Here is a 16,128-nt window from a genome sequence, read left to right as displayed (position 1 = left end):
AGGCATACAGTGCCCTTTGACAGTTGTTACGACGAACGTGAGTGCACAGTGTCTCGTGAAAGAAATCCCTAGCACTGTTGAAGCATCCCGTTAACGCATGCTTCTTCGCTCCTATGGCACTCCGAGGTGTTACTGACGGGGGAAATCTGGACTTTTACTTGAGGCCCGGGGGGGCTCACAATTCTTTTGTCGGCGAGCTCCAGAGTGCTCTTGCTGAAGCTCCCAGCAAGGACCTGAGAGCAGCAGGCCTCACACGAGTACACTCAGACGGCTTCCGTCACGAGTAAACTCAGACGTCTTATGTGAGGCCTTCCGGCAGCAAAGAGAAGGTGGGCGCGAGGAGTGTGCTTCAGGCAGCTTAGGACCCGCAACTGTCTCGTCTACCACGGAGGGGAATAAGGTTTGCCCAGGGTCGCCCAGTTTCAAAGCTGAGCTCACGTACTTATCCTCAGTGGTTTCCGATTACCTCAAGGAAACACACGGGAGGAACAGGGCCCTTCCATGGAGGCCCTTTTGGGCACAGGGACCTCTGCGTGGGATCTACTGGGTAAGTATGGCAGTACCTTAGGTAGGCCTCAGGGACCAAGGCTGTCGTCTGGCTCATGCCTTAGCTGTGTTAAGTGTGGAAAACGTGCTGGTCCTCAGGCTGGGCCCACAGCCTAGCTTTCGCTTCTGTGAGAGTGCTGTCCCGAGTCTCCTCCTGGAGCCAGTCGTCAGCACGGTGCCTTTTGGCACTGCAGTTCTCTTTCAGTCAGGGAGGCCGTGCGACTGGCAAAGGGAGTCTGTGCAGCACTGCCTTCGCGAGGCTCTTTGACGACTGGGGCACTCAACCCAGGCAAGCCAGAGAGCAGTACGTTGCCCTTGCTATGAATGTGAAGAGCTTTCTCCAGGGCCCTGTTGAGGCTAAGGTTCCTCAGAAGCCAGGAGCCGCCGTTCCGGCACGGAGAGAAGTCATCCTGCGAACTTGGCGAACGCGCTCCTATCCTGTGTGCCCCCAGGAGCGTCGCAGAGTGAAGGCGCTCCGTGGTGGAGTATGGCCTCATGGGAAACCACTGCACACCCAACTCCCCCGACGTGAAACACTGGAACTTACCTTGAGGCCTGAGGTCACCTTTCGTTCGGCCGGAGCTGAACATGTGGTGCCGTGGGAGGAGTTCCTAGAAAGGGATCGCCAGCACGGTTTTCGTTTTGAGAGAACACGCAGCCTCGGCCCACAACGACAATCCTGCCGTGCAGAGACGTCGGGCCGCTAGTGCTGTTCAGGCAGCTTTGAAGCCAAGCGCAAGGCGCCTCCAAACGGGGAGAAAGCGTACTCTCCCCTCCGCGTCCCACGTTCAAGCTGAATGACGCAGCGTGTTTCTCGGAAGGCTCTGCCGAGCTATCTAGTACGAGGGAGAGAGTGCCTGCCTCTGCTGAGAAAGGTTTTGACGTGGGGATTGCTGGCCATGAGGAAGAGCGTTCCCCAGGCCGTGCAAAGTTTAGGCTTTGGTGACTCCGGATGGTCCCAAGGGTCCAGAGTTGTCCCTGGGAAAGCTGTCCTCTTCTTCTTTCTCCGGCTGGAAGTAAAGAGCTGGCAACCGACTGCCGTACGCAGACGTCCTGGGGGAGCTCCCCGGTTTCATTTGGGACGCACGTGGGTGTCTCACAGAAGAGCCCAAGTTCCTAATTGGGGGCACACCAGCATGGAATGTAAGGCTGTTTACAACTGCGTACCCTGAGGCCGTTGGAAGGCCGTACAGACGAGAGCTTTCGAGCGAACGGGGCAGCGCTTCGCCATCATCGTTGCCCGTTCACGGAGCTTAATCAAACGAATGCCTTTACTTCCTGTGGCTCAAACGCAACAGAGGAGTTGGAAGGCATACAGTGCCCTTTGACAGTTGTTACGACGAACGTGAGTGCACAGTGTCTCGTGAAAGAAATCCCTAGCACTGTTGAAGCATCCCGTTAACGCATGCTTCTTCGCTCCTATGGCACTCCGAGGTGTTACTGACGGGGGAAATCTGGACTTTTACTTGAGGCCCGGGGGGGCTCACAATTCTTTTGTCGGCGAGCTCCAGAGTGCTCTTGCTGAAGCTCCCAGCAAGGACCTGAGAGCAGCAGGCCTCACACGAGTACACTCAGACGGCTTCCGTCACGAGTAAACTCAGACGTCTTATGTGAGGCCTTCCGGCAGCAAAGAGAAGGTGGGCGCGAGGAGTGTGCTTCAGGCAGCTTAGGACCCGCAACTGTCTCGTCTACCACGGAGGGGAATAAGGTTTGCCCAGGGTCGCCCAGTTTCAAAGCTGAGCTCACGTACTTATCCTCAGTGGTTTCCGATTACCTCAAGGAAACACACGGGAGGAACAGGGCCCTTCCATGGAGGCCCTTTTGGGCACAGGGACCTCTGCGTGGGATCTACTGGGTAAGTATGGCAGTACCTTAGGTAGGCCTCAGGGACCAAGGCTGTCGTCTGGCTCATGCCTTAGCTGTGTTAAGTGTGGAAAACGTGCTGGTCCTCAGGCTGGGCCCACAGCCTAGCTTTCGCTTCTGTGAGAGTGCTGTCCCGAGTCTCCTCCTGGAGCCAGTCGTCAGCACGGTGCCTTTTGGCACTGCAGTTCTCTTTCAGTCAGGGAGGCCGTGCGACTGGCAAAGGGAGTCTGTGCAGCACTGCCTTCGCGAGGCTCTTTGACGACTGGGGCACTCAACCCAGGCAAGCCAGAGAGCAGTACGTTGCCCTTGCTATGAATGTGAAGAGCTTTCTCCAGGGCCCTGTTGAGGCTAAGGTTCCTCAGAAGCCAGGAGCCGCCGTTCCGGCACGGAGAGAAGTCATCCTGCGAACTTGGCGAACGCGCTCCTATCCTGTGTGCCCCCAGGAGCGTCGCAGAGTGAAGGCGCTCCGTGGTGGAGTATGGCCTCATGGGAAACCACTGCACACCCAACTCCCCCGACGTGAAACACTGGAACTTACCTTGAGGCCTGAGGTCACCTTTCGTTCGGCCGGAGCTGAACATGTGGTGCCGTGGGAGGAGTTCCTAGAAAGGGATCGCCAGCACGGTTTTCGTTTTGAGAGAACACGCAGCCTCGGCCCACAACGACAATCCTGCCGTGCAGAGACGTCGGGCCGCTAGTGCTGTTCAGGCAGCTTTGAAGCCAAGCGCAAGGCGCCTCCAAACGGGGAGAAAGCGTACTCTCCCCTCCGCGTCCCACGTTCAAGCTGAATGACGCAGCGTGTTTCTCGGAAGGCTCTGCCGAGCTATCTAGTACGAGGGAGAGAGTGCCTGCCTCTGCTGAGAAAGGTTTTGACGTGGGGATTGCTGGCCATGAGGAAGAGCGTTCCCCAGGCCGTGCAAAGTTTAGGCTTTGGTGACTCCGGATGGTCCCAAGGGTCCAGAGTTGTCCCTGGGAAAGCTGTCCTCTTCTTCTTTCTCCGGCTGGAAGTAAAGAGCTGACAACCGACTGCCGTACGCAGACGTCCTGGGGGAGCTCCCCGGTTTCATTTGGGACGCACGTGGGTGTCTCACAGAAGAGCCCAAGTTCCTAATTGGGGGCACACCAGCATGGAATGTAAGGCTGTTTACAACTGCGTACCCTGAGGCCGTTGGAAGGCCGTACAGACGAGAGCTTTCGAGCGAACGGGGCAGCGCTTCGCCATCATCGTTGCCCGTTCACGGAGCTTAATCAAACGAATGCCTTTACTTCCTGTGGCTCAAACGCAACAGAGGAGTTGGAAGGCATACAGTGCCCTTTGACAGTTGTTACGACGAACGTGAGTGCACAGTGTCTCGTGAAAGAAATCCCTAGCACTGTTGAAGCATCCCGTTAACGCATGCTTCTTCGCTCCTATGGCACTCCGAGGTGTTACTGACGGGGGAAATCTGGACTTTTACTTGAGGCCCGGGGGGGCTCACAATTCTTTTGTCGGCGAGCTCCAGAGTGCTCTTGCTGAAGCTCCCAGCAAGGACCTGAGAGCAGCAGGCCTCACACGAGTACACTCAGACGGCTTCCGTCACGAGTAAACTCAGACGTCTTATGTGAGGCCTTCCGGCAGCAAAGAGAAGGTGGGCGCGAGGAGTGTGCTTCAGGCAGCTTAGGACCCGCAACTGTCTCGTCTACCACGGAGGGGAATAAGGTTTGCCCAGGGTCGCCCAGTTTCAAAGCTGAGCTCACGTACTTATCCTCAGTGGTTTCCGATTACCTCAAGGAAACACACGGGAGGAACAGGGCCCTTCCATGGAGGCCCTTTTGGGCACAGGGACCTCTGCGTGGGATCTACTGGGTAAGTATGGCAGTACCTTAGGTAGGCCTCAGGGACCAAGGCTGTCGTCTGGCTCATGCCTTAGCTGTGTTAAGTGTGGAAAACGTGCTGGTCCTCAGGCTGGGCCCACAGCCTAGCTTTCGCTTCTGTGAGAGTGCTGTCCCGAGTCTCCTCCTGGAGCCAGTCGTCAGCACGGTGCCTTTTGGCACTGCAGTTCTCTTTCAGTCAGGGAGGCCGTGCGACTGGCAAAGGGAGTCTGTGCAGCACTGCCTTCGCGAGGCTCTTTGACGACTGGGGCACTCAACCCAGGCAAGCCAGAGAGCAGTACGTTGCCCTTGCTATGAATGTGAAGAGCTTTCTCCAGGGCCCTGTTGAGGCTAAGGTTCCTCAGAAGCCAGGAGCCGCCGTTCCGGCACGGAGAGAAGTCATCCTGCGAACTTGGCGAACGCGCTCCTATCCTGTGTGCCCCCAGGAGCGTCGCAGAGTGAAGGCGCTCCGTGGTGGAGTATGGCCTCATGGGAAACCACTGCACACCCAACTCCCCCGACGTGAAACACTGGAACTTACCTTGAGGCCTGAGGTCACCTTTCGTTCGGCCGGAGCTGAACATGTGGTGCCGTGGGAGGAGTTCCTAGAAAGGGATCGCCAGCACGGTTTTCGTTTTGAGAGAACACGCAGCCTCGGCCCACAACGACAATCCTGCCGTGCAGAGACGTCGGGCCGCTAGTGCTGTTCAGGCAGCTTTGAAGCCAAGCGCAAGGCGCCTCCAAACGGGGAGAAAGCGTACTCTCCCCTCCGCGTCCCACGTTCAAGCTGAATGACGCAGCGTGTTTCTCGGAAGGCTCTGCCGAGCTATCTAGTACGAGGGAGAGAGTGCCTGCCTCTGCTGAGAAAGGTTTTGACGTGGGGATTGCTGGCCATGAGGAAGAGCGTTCCCCAGGCCGTGCAAAGTTTAGGCTTTGGTGACTCCGGATGGTCCCAAGGGTCCAGAGTTGTCCCTGGGAAAGCTGTCCTCTTCTTCTTTCTCCGGCTGGAAGTAAAGAGCTGGCAACCGACTGCCGTACGCAGACGTCCTGGGGGAGCTCCCCGGTTTCATTTGGGACGCACGTGGGTGTCTCACAGAAGAGCCCAAGTTCCTAATTGGGGGCACACCAGCATGGAATGTAAGGCTGTTTACAACTGCGTACCCTGAGGCCGTTGGAAGGCCGTACAGACGAGAGCTTTCGAGCGAACGGGGCAGCGCTTCGCCATCATCGTTGCCCGTTCACGGAGCTTAATCAAACGAATGCCTTTACTTCCTGTGGCTCAAACGCAACAGAGGAGTTGGAAGGCATACAGTGCCCTTTGACAGTTGTTACGACGAACGTGAGTGCACAGTGTCTCGTGAAAGAAATCCCTAGCACTGTTGAAGCATCCCGTTAACGCATGCTTCTTCGCTCCTATGGCACTCCGAGGTGTTACTGACGGGGGAAATCTGGACTTTTACTTGAGGCCGGGGGGGCTCACAATTCTTTTGTCGGCGAGCTCCAGAGTGCTCTTGCTGAAGCTCCCAGCAAGGACCTGAGAGCAGCAGGCCTCACACGAGTACACTCAGACGGCTTCCGTCACGAGTAAACTCAGACGTCTTATGTGAGGCCTTCCGGCAGCAAAGAGAAGGTGGGCGCGAGGAGTGTGCTTCAGGCAGCTTAGGACCCGCAACTGTCTCGTCTACCACGGAGGGGAATAAGGTTTGCCCAGGGTCGCCCAGTTTCAAAGCTGAGCTCACGTACTTATCCTCAGTGGTTTCCGATTACCTCAAGGAAACACACGGGAGGAACAGGGCCCTTCCATGGAGGCCCTTTTGGGCACAGGGACCTCTGCGTGGGATCTACTGGGTAAGTATGGCAGTACCTTAGGTAGGCCTCAGGGACCAAGGCTGTCGTCTGGCTCATGCCTTAGCTGTGTTAAGTGTGGAAAACGTGCTGGTCCTCAGGCTGGGCCCACAGCCTAGCTTTCGCTTCTGTGAGAGTGCTGTCCCGAGTCTCCTCCTGGAGCCAGTCGTCAGCACGGTGCCTTTTGGCACTGCAGTTCTCTTTCAGTCAGGGAGGCCGTGCGACTGGCAAAGGGAGTCTGTGCAGCACTGCCTTCGCGAGGCTCTTTGACGACTGGGGCACTCAACCCAGGCAAGCCAGAGAGCAGTACGTTGCCCTTGCTATGAATGTGAAGAGCTTTCTCCAGGGCCCTGTTGAGGCTAAGGTTCCTCAGAAGCCAGGAGCCGCCGTTCCGGCACGGAGAGAAGTCATCCTGCGAACTTGGCGAACGCGCTCCTATCCTGTGTGCCCCCAGGAGCGTCGCAGAGTGAAGGCGCTCCGTGGTGGAGTATGGCCTCATGGGAAACCACTGCACACCCAACTCCCCCGACGTGAAACACTGGAACTTACCTTGAGGCCTGAGGTCACCTTTCGTTCGGCCGGAGCTGAACATGTGGTGCCGTGGGAGGAGTTCCTAGAAAGGGATCGCCAGCACGGTTTTCGTTTTGAGAGAACACGCAGCCTCGGCCCACAACGACAATCCTGCCGTGCAGAGACGTCGGGCCGCTAGTGCTGTTCAGGCAGCTTTGAAGCCAAGCGCAAGGCGCCTCCAAACGGGGAGAAAGCGTACTCTCCCCTCCGCGTCCCACGTTCAAGCTGAATGACGCAGCGTGTTTCTCGGAAGGCTCTGCCGAGCTATCTAGTACGAGGGAGCGAGTGCCTGCCTCTGCTGAGAAAGGTTTTGACGTGGGGATTGCTGGCCATGAGGAAGAGCGTTCCCCAGGCCGTGCAAAGTTTAGGCTTTGGTGACTCCGGATGGTCCCAAGGGTCCAGAGTTGTCCCTGGGAAAGCTGTCCTCTTCTTCTTTCTCCGGCTGGAAGTAAAGAGCTGGCAACCGACTGCCGTACGCAGACGTCCTGGGGGAGCTCCCCGGTTTCATTTGGGACGCACGTGGGTGTCTCACAGAAGAGCCCAAGTTCCTAATTGGGGGCACACCAGCATGGAATGTAAGGCTGTTTACAACTGCGTACCCTGAGGCCGTTGGAAGGCCGTACAGACGAGAGCTTTCGAGCGAACGGGGCAGCGCTTCGCCATCATCGTTGCCCGTTCACGGAGCTTAATCAAACGAATGCCTTTACTTCCTGTGGCTCAAACGCAACAGAGGAGTTGGAAGGCATACAGTGCCCTTTGACAGTTGTTACGACGAACGTGAGTGCACAGTGTCTCGTGAAAGAAATCCCTAGCACTGTTGAAGCATCCCGTTAACGCATGCTTCTTCGCTCCTATGGCACTCCGAGGTGTTACTGACGGGGGAAATCTGGACTTTTACTTGAGGCCCGGGGGGGCTCACAATTCTTTTGTCGGCGAGCTCCAGAGTGCTCTTGCTGAAGCTCCCAGCAAGGACCTGAGAGCAGCAGGCCTCACACGAGTACACTCAGACGGCTTCCGTCACGAGTAAACTCAGACGTCTTATGTGAGGCCTTCCGGCAGCAAAGAGAAGGTGGGCGCGAGGAGTGTGCTTCAGGCAGCTTAGGACCCGCAACTGTCTCGTCTACCACGGAGGGGAATAAGGTTTGCCCAGGGTCGCCCAGTTTCAAAGCTGAGCTCACGTACTTATCCTCAGTGGTTTCCGATTACCTCAAGGAAACACACGGGAGGAACAGGGCCCTTCCATGGAGGCCCTTTTGGGCACAGGGACCTCTGCGTGGGATCTACTGGGTAAGTATGGCAGTACCTTAGGTAGGCCTCAGGGACCAAGGCTGTCGTCTGGCTCATGCCTTAGCTGTGTTAAGTGTGGAAAACGTGCTGGTCCTCAGGCTGGGCCCACAGCCTAGCTTTCGCTTCTGTGAGAGTGCTGTCCCGAGTCTCCTCCTGGAGCCAGTCGTCAGCACGGTGCCTTTTGGCACTGCAGTTCTCTTTCAGTCAGGGAGGCCGTGCGACTGGCAAAGGGAGTCTGTGCAGCACTGCCTTCGCGAGGCTCTTTGACGACTGGGGCACTCAACCCAGGCAAGCCAGAGAGCAGTACGTTGCCCTTGCTATGAATGTGAAGAGCTTTCTCCAGGGCCCTGTTGAGGCTAAGGTTCCTCAGAAGCCAGGAGCCGCCGTTCCGGCACGGAGAGAAGTCATCCTGCGAACTTGGCGAACGCGCTCCTATCCTGTGTGCCCCCAGGAGCGTCGCAGAGTGAAGGCGCTCCGTGGTGGAGTATGGCCTCATGGGAAACCACTGCACACCCAACTCCCCCGACGTGAAACACTGGAACTTACCTTGAGGCCTGAGGTCACCTTTCGTTCGGCCGGAGCTGAACATGTGGTGCCGTGGGAGGAGTTCCTAGAAAGGGATCGCCAGCACGGTTTTCGTTTTGAGAGAACACGCAGCCTCGGCCCACAACGACAATCCTGCCGTGCAGAGACGTCGGGCCGCTAGTGCTGTTCAGGCAGCTTTGAAGCCAAGCGCAAGGCGCCTCCAAACGGGGAGAAAGCGTACTCTCCCCTCCGCGTCCCACGTTCAAGCTGAATGACGCAGCGTGTTTCTCGGAAGGCTCTGCCGAGCTATCTAGTACGAGGGAGAGAGTGCCTGCCTCTGCTGAGAAAGGTTTTGACGTGGGGATTGCTGGCCATGAGGAAGAGCGTTCCCCAGGCCGTGCAAAGTTTAGGCTTTGGTGACTCCGGATGGTCCCAAGGGTCCAGAGTTGTCCCTGGGAAAGCTGTCCTCTTCTTCTTTCTCCGGCTGGAAGTAAAGAGCTGGCAACCGACTGCCGTACGCAGACGTCCTGGGGGAGCTCCCCGGTTTCATTTGGGACGCACGTGGGTGTCTCACAGAAGAGCCCAAGTTCCTAATTGGGGGCACACCAGCATGGAATGTAAGGCTGTTTACAACTGCGTACCCTGAGGCCGTTGGAAGGCCGTACAGACGAGAGCTTTCGAGCGAACGGGGCAGCGCTTCGCCATCATCGTTGCCCGTTCACGGAGCTTAATCAAACGAATGCCTTTACTTCCTGTGGCTCAAACGCAACAGAGGAGTTGGAAGGCATACAGTGCCCTTTGACAGTTGTTACGACGAACGTGAGTGCACAGTGTCTCGTGAAAGAAATCCCTAGCACTGTTGAAGCATCCCGTTAACGCATGCTTCTTCGCTCCTATGGCACTCCGAGGTGTTACTGACGGGGGAAATCTGGACTTTTACTTGAGGCCGGGGGGGCTCACAATTCTTTTGTCGGCGAGCTCCAGAGTGCTCTTGCTGAAGCTCCCAGCAAGGACCTGAGAGCAGCAGGCCTCACACGAGTACACTCAGACGGCTTCCGTCACGAGTAAACTCAGACGTCTTATGTGAGGCCTTCCGGCAGCAAAGAGAAGGTGGGCGCGAGGAGTGTGCTTCAGGCAGCTTAGGACCCGCAACTGTCTCGTCTACCACGGAGGGGAATAAGGTTTGCCCAGGGTCGCCCAGTTTCAAAGCTGAGCTCACGTACTTATCCTCAGTGCTTTCCGATTACCTCAAGGAAACACACGGGAGGAACAGGGCCCTTCCATGGAGGCCCTTTTGGGCACAGGGACCTCTGCGTGGGATCTACTGGGTAAGTATGGCAGTACCTTAGGTAGGCCTCAGGGACCAAGGCTGTCGTCTGGCTCATGCCTTAGCTGTGTTAAGTGTGGAAAACGTGCTGGTCCTCAGGCTGGGCCCACAGCCTAGCTTTCGCTTCTGTGAGAGTGCTGTCCCGAGTCTCCTCCTGGAGCCAGTCGTCAGCACGGTGCCTTTTGGCACTGCAGTTCTCTTTCAGTCAGGGAGGCCGTGCGACTGGCAAAGGGAGTCTGTGCAGCACTGCCTTCGCGAGGCTCTTTGACGACTGGGGCACTCAACCCAGGCAAGCCAGAGAGCAGTACGTTGCCCTTGCTATGAATGTGAAGAGCTTTCTCCAGAGCCCTGTTGAGGCTAAGGTTCCTCAGAAGCCAGGAGCCGCCGTTCCGGCACGGAGAGAAGTCATCCTGCGAACTTGGCGAACGCGCTCCTATCCTGTGTGCCCCCAGGAGCGTCGCAGAGTGAAGGCGCTCCGTGGTGGAGTATGGCCTCATGGGAAACCACTGCACACCCAACTCCCCCGACGTGAAACACTGGAACTTACCTTGAGGCCTGAGGTCACCTTTCGTTCGGCCGGAGCTGAACATGTGGTGCCGTGGGAGGAGTTCCTAGAAAGGGATCGCCAGCACGGTTTTCGTTTTGAGAGAACACGCAGCCTCGGCCCACAACGACAATCCTGCCGTGCAGAGACGTCGGGCCGCTAGTGCTGTTCAGGCAGCTTTGAAGCCAAGCGCAAGGCGCCTCCAAACGGGGAGAAAGCGTACTCTCCCCTCCGCGTCCCACGTTCAAGCTGAATGACGCAGCGTGTTTCTCGGAAGGCTCTGCCGAGCTATCTAGTACGAGGGAGAGAGTGCCTGCCTCTGCTGAGAAAGGTTTTGACGTGGGGATTGCTGGCCATGAGGAAGAGCGTTCCCCAGGCCGTGCAAAGTTTAGGCTTTGGTGACTCCGGATGGTCCCAAGGGTCCAGAGTTGTCCCTGGGAAAGCTGTCCTCTTCTTCTTTCTCCGGCTGGAAGTAAAGAGCTGGCAACCGACTGCCGTACGCAGACGTCCTGGGGGAGCTCCCCGGTTTCATTTGGGACGCACGTGGGTGTCTCACAGAAGAGCCCAAGTTCCTAATTGGGGGCACACCAGCATGGAATGTAAGGCTGTTTACAACTGCGTACCCTGAGGCCGTTGGAAGGCCGTACAGACGAGAGCTTTCGAGCGAACGGGGCAGCGCTTCGCCATCATCGTTGCCCGTTCACGGAGCTTAATCAAACGAATGCCTTTACTTCCTGTGGCTCAAACGCAACAGAGGAGTTGGAAGGCATACAGTGCCCTTTGACAGTTGTTACGACGAACGTGAGTGCACAGTGTCTCGTGAAAGAAATCCCTAGCACTGTTGAAGCATCCCGTTAACGCATGCTTCTTCGCTCCTATGGCACTCCGAGGTGTTACTGACGGGGGAAATCTGGACTTTTACTTGAGGCCCGGGGGGGCTCACAATTCTTTTGTCGGCGAGCTCCAGAGTGCTCTTGCTGAAGCTCCCAGCAAGGACCTGAGAGCAGCAGGCCTCACACGAGTACACTCAGACGGCTTCCGTCACGAGTAAACTCAGACGTCTTATGTGAGGCCTTCCGGCAGCAAAGAGAAGGTGGGCGCGAGGAGTGTGCTTCAGGCAGCTTAGGACCCGCAACTGTCTCGTCTACCACGGAGGGGAATAAGGTTTGCCCAGGGTCGCCCAGTTTCAAAGCTGAGCTCACGTACTTATCCTCAGTGGTTTCCGATTACCTCAAGGAAACACACGGGAGGAACAGGGCCCTTCCATGGAGGCCCTTTTGGGCACAGGGACCTCTGCGTGGGATCTACTGGGTAAGTATGGCAGTACCTTAGGTAGGCCTCAGGGACCAAGGCTGTCGTCTGGCTCATGCCTTAGCTGTGTTAAGTGTGGAAAACGTGCTGGTCCTCAGGCTGGGCCCACAGCCTAGCTTTCGCTTCTGTGAGAGTGCTGTCCCGAGTCTCCTCCTGGAGCCAGTCGTCAGCACGGTGCCTTTTGGCACTGCAGTTCTCTTTCAGTCAGGGAGGCCGTGCGACTGGCAAAGGGAGTCTGTGCAGCACTGCCTTCACGAGGCTCTTTGACGACTGGGGCACTCAACCCAGGCAAGCCAGAGAGCAGTACGTTGCCCTTGCTATGAATGTGAAGAGCTTTCTCCAGGGCCCTGTTGAGGCTAAGGTTCCTCAGAAGCCAGGAGCCGCCGTTCCGGCACGGAGAGAAGTCATCCTGCGAACTTGGCGAACGCGCTCCTATCCTGTGTGCCCCCAGGAGCGTCGCAGAGTGAAGGCGCTCCGTGGTGGAGTATGGCCTCATGGGAAACCACTGCACACCCAACTCCCCCGACGTGAAACACTGGAACTTACCTTGAGGCCTGAGGTCACCTTTCGTTCGGCCGGAGCTGAACATGTGGTGCCGTGGGAGGAGTTCCTAGAAAGGGATCGCCAGCACGGTTTTCGTTTTGAGAGAACACGCAGCCTCGGCCCACAACGACAATCCTGCCGTGCAGAGACGTCGGGCCGCTAGTGCTATTCAGGCAGCTTTGAAGCCAAGCGCAAGGCGCCTCCAAACGGGGAGAAAGCGTACTCTCCCCTCCGCGTCCCACGTTCAAGCTGAATGACGCAGCGTGTTTCTCGGAAGGCTCTGCCGAGCTATCTAGTACGAGGGAGAGAGTGCCTGCCTCTGCTGAGAAAGGTTTTGACGTGGGGATTGCTGGCCATGAGGAAGAGCGTTCCCCAGGCCGTGCAAAGTTTAGGCTTTGGTGACTCCGGATGGTCCCAAGGGTCCAGAGTTGTCCCTGGGAAAGCTGTCCTCTTCTTCTTTCTCCGGCTGGAAGTAAAGAGCTGGCAACCGACTGCCGTACGCAGACGTCCTGGGGGAGCTCCCCGGTTTCATTTGGGACGCACGTGGGTGTCTCACAGAAGAGCCCAAGTTCCTAATTGGGGGCACACCAGCATGGAATGTAAGGCTGTTTACAACTGCGTACCCTGAGGCCGTTGGAAGGCCGTACAGACGAGAGCTTTCGAGCGAACGGGGCAGCGCTTCGCCATCATCGTTGCCCGTTCACGGAGCTTAATCAAACGAATGCCTTTACTTCCTGTGGCTCAAACGCAACAGAGGAGTTGGAAGGCATACAGTGCCCTTTGACAGTTGTTACGACGAACGTGAGTGCACAGTGTCTCGTGAAAGAAATCCCTAGCACTGTTGAAGCATCCCGTTAACGCATGCTTCTTCGCTCCTATGGCACTCCGAGGTGTTACTGACGGGGGAAATCTGGACTTTTACTTGAGGCCCGGGGGGGCTCACAATTCTTTTGTCGGCGAGCTCCAGAGTGCTCTTGCTGAAGCTCCCAGCAAGGACCTGAGAGCAGCAGGCCTCACACGAGTACACTCAGACGGCTTCCGTCACGAGTAAACTCAGACGTCTTATGTGAGGCCTTCCGGCAGCAAAGAGAAGGTGGGCGCGAGGAGTGTGCTTCAGGCAGCTTAGGACCCGCAACTGTCTCGTCTACCACGGAGGGGAATAAGGTTTGCCCAGGGTCGCCCAGTTTCAAAGCTGAGCTCACGTACTTATCCTCAGTGGTTTCCGATTACCTCAAGGAAACACACGGGAGGAACAGGGCCCTTCCATGGAGGCCCTTTTGGGCACAGGGACCTCTGCGTGGGATCTACTGGGTAAGTATGGCAGTACCTTAGGTAGGCCTCAGGGACCAAGGCTGTCGTCTGGCTCATGCCTTAGCTGTGTTAAGTGTGGAAAACGTGCTGGTCCTCAGGCTGGGCCCACAGCCTAGCTTTCGCTTCTGTGAGAGTGCTGTCCCGAGTCTCCTCCTGGAGCCAGTCGTCAGCACGGTGCCTTTTGGCACTGCAGTTCTCTTTCAGTCAGGGAGGCCGTGCGACTGGCAAAGGGAGTCTGTGCAGCACTGCCTTCGCGAGGCTCTTTGACGACTGGGGCACTCAACCCAGGCAAGCCAGAGAGCAGTACGTTGCCCTTGCTATGAATGTGAAGAGCTTTCTCCAGGGCCCTGTTGAGGCTAAGGTTCCTCAGAAGCCAGGAGCCGCCGTTCCGGCACGGAGAGAAGTCATCCTGCGAACTTGGCGAACGCGCTCCTATCCTGTGTGCCCCCAGGAGCGTCGCAGAGTGAAGGCGCTCCGTGGTGGAGTATGGCCTCATGGGAAACCACTGCACACCCAACTCCCCCGACGTGAAACACTGGAACTTACCTTGAGGCCTGAGGTCACCTTTCGTTCGGCCGGAGCTGAACATGTGGTGCCGTGGGAGGAGTTCCTAGAAAGGGATCGCCAGCACGGTTTTCGTTTTGAGAGAACACGCAGCCTCGGCCCACAACGACAATCCTGCCGTGCAGAGACGTCGGGCCGCTAGTGCTGTTCAGGCAGCTTTGAAGCCAAGCGCAAGGCGCCTCCAAACGGGGAGAAAGCGTACTCTCCCCTCCGCGTCCCACGTTCAAGCTGAATGACGCAGCGTGTTTCTCGGAAGGCTCTGCCGAGCTATCTAGTACGAGGGAGCGAGTGCCTGCCTCTGCTGAGAAAGGTTTTGACGTGGGGATTGCTGGCCATGAGGAAGAGCGTTCCCCAGGCCGTGCAAAGTTTAGGCTTTGGTGACTCCGGATGGTCCCAAGGGTCCAGAGTTGTCCCTGGGAAAGCTGTCCTCTTCTTCTTTCTCCGGCTGGAAGTAAAGAGCTGGCAACCGACTGCCGTACGCAGACGTCCTGGGGGAGCTCCCCGGTTTCATTTGGGACGCACGTGGGTGTCTCACAGAAGAGCCCAAGTTCCTAATTGGGGGCACACCAGCATGGAATGTAAGGCTGTTTACAACTGCGTACCCTGAGGCCGTTGGAAGGCCGTACAGACGAGAGCTTTCGAGCGAACGGGGCAGCGCTTCGCCATCATCGTTGCCCGTTCACGGAGCTTAATCAAACGAATGCCTTTACTTCCTGTGGCTCAAACGCAACAGAGGAGTTGGAAGGCATACAGTGCCCTTTGACAGTTGTTACGACGAACGTGAGTGCACAGTGTCTCGTGAAAGAAATCCCTAGCACTGTTGAAGCATCCCGTTAACGCATGCTTCTTCGCTCCTATGGCACTCCGAGGTGTTACTGACGGGGGAAATCTGGACTTTTACTTGAGGCCGGGGGGGCTCACAATTCTTTTGTCGGCGAGCTCCAGAGTGCTCTTGCTGAAGCTCCCAGCAAGGACCTGAGAGCAGCAGGCCTCACACGAGTACACTCAGACGGCTTCCGTCACGAGTAAACTCAGACGTCTTATGTGAGGCCTTCCGGCAGCAAAGAGAAGGTGGGCGCGAGGAGTGTGCTTCAGGCAGCTTAGGACCCGCAACTGTCTCGTCTACCACGGAGGGGAATAAGGTTTGCCCAGGGTCGCCCAGTTTCAAAGCTGAGCTCACGTACTTATCCTCAGTGGTTTCCGATTACCTCAAGGAAACACACGGGAGGAACAGGGCCCTTCCATGGAGGCCCTTTTGGGCACAGGGACCTCTGCGTGGGATCTACTGGGTAAGTATGGCAGTACCTTAGGTAGGCCTCAGGGACCAAGGCTGTCGTCTGGCTCATGCCTTAGCTGTGTTAAGTGTGGAAAACGTGCTGGTCCTCAGGCTGGGCCCACAGCCTAGCTTTCGCTTCTGTGAGAGTGCTGTCCCGAGTCTCCTCCTGGAGCCAGTCGTCAGCACGGTGCCTTTTGGCACTGCAGTTCTCTTTCAGTCAGGGAGGCCGTGCGACTGGCAAAGGGAGTCTGTGCAGCACTGCCTTCGCGAGGCTCTTTGACGACTGGGGCACTCAACCCAGGCAAGCCAGAGAGCAGTACGTTGCCCTTGCTATGAATGTGAAGAGCTTTCTCCAGGGCCCTGTTGAGGCTAAGGTTCCTCAGAAGCCAGGAGCCGCCGTTCCGGCACGGAGAGAAGTCATCCTGCGAACTTGGCGAACGCGCTCCTATCCTGTGTGCCCCCAGGAGCGTCGCAGAGTGAAGGCGCTCCGTGGTGGAGTATGGCCTCATGGGAAACCACTGCACACCCAACTCCCCCGACGTGAAACACTGGAACTTACCTTGAGGCCTGAGGTCACCTTTCGTTCGGCCGGAGCTGAACATGTGGTGCCGTGGGAGGAGTTCCTAGAAAGGGATCGCCAGCACGGTTTTCGTTTTGAGAGAACACGCAGCCTCGGCCCACAACGACAATCCTGCCGTGCAGAGACGTCGGGCCGCTAGTGCTGTTCAGGCAGCTTTGAAGCCAAGCGCAAGGCGCCTCCAAACG

Source organism: Pseudorca crassidens, chromosome 14 (genome assembly GCF_039906515.1).
Source record: "Pseudorca crassidens isolate mPseCra1 chromosome 14, mPseCra1.hap1, whole genome shotgun sequence".
Taxonomy (NCBI): domain Eukaryota; kingdom Metazoa; phylum Chordata; class Mammalia; order Artiodactyla; family Delphinidae; genus Pseudorca; species Pseudorca crassidens.
Note: the sequence above shows the minus strand (reverse complement) of the source record.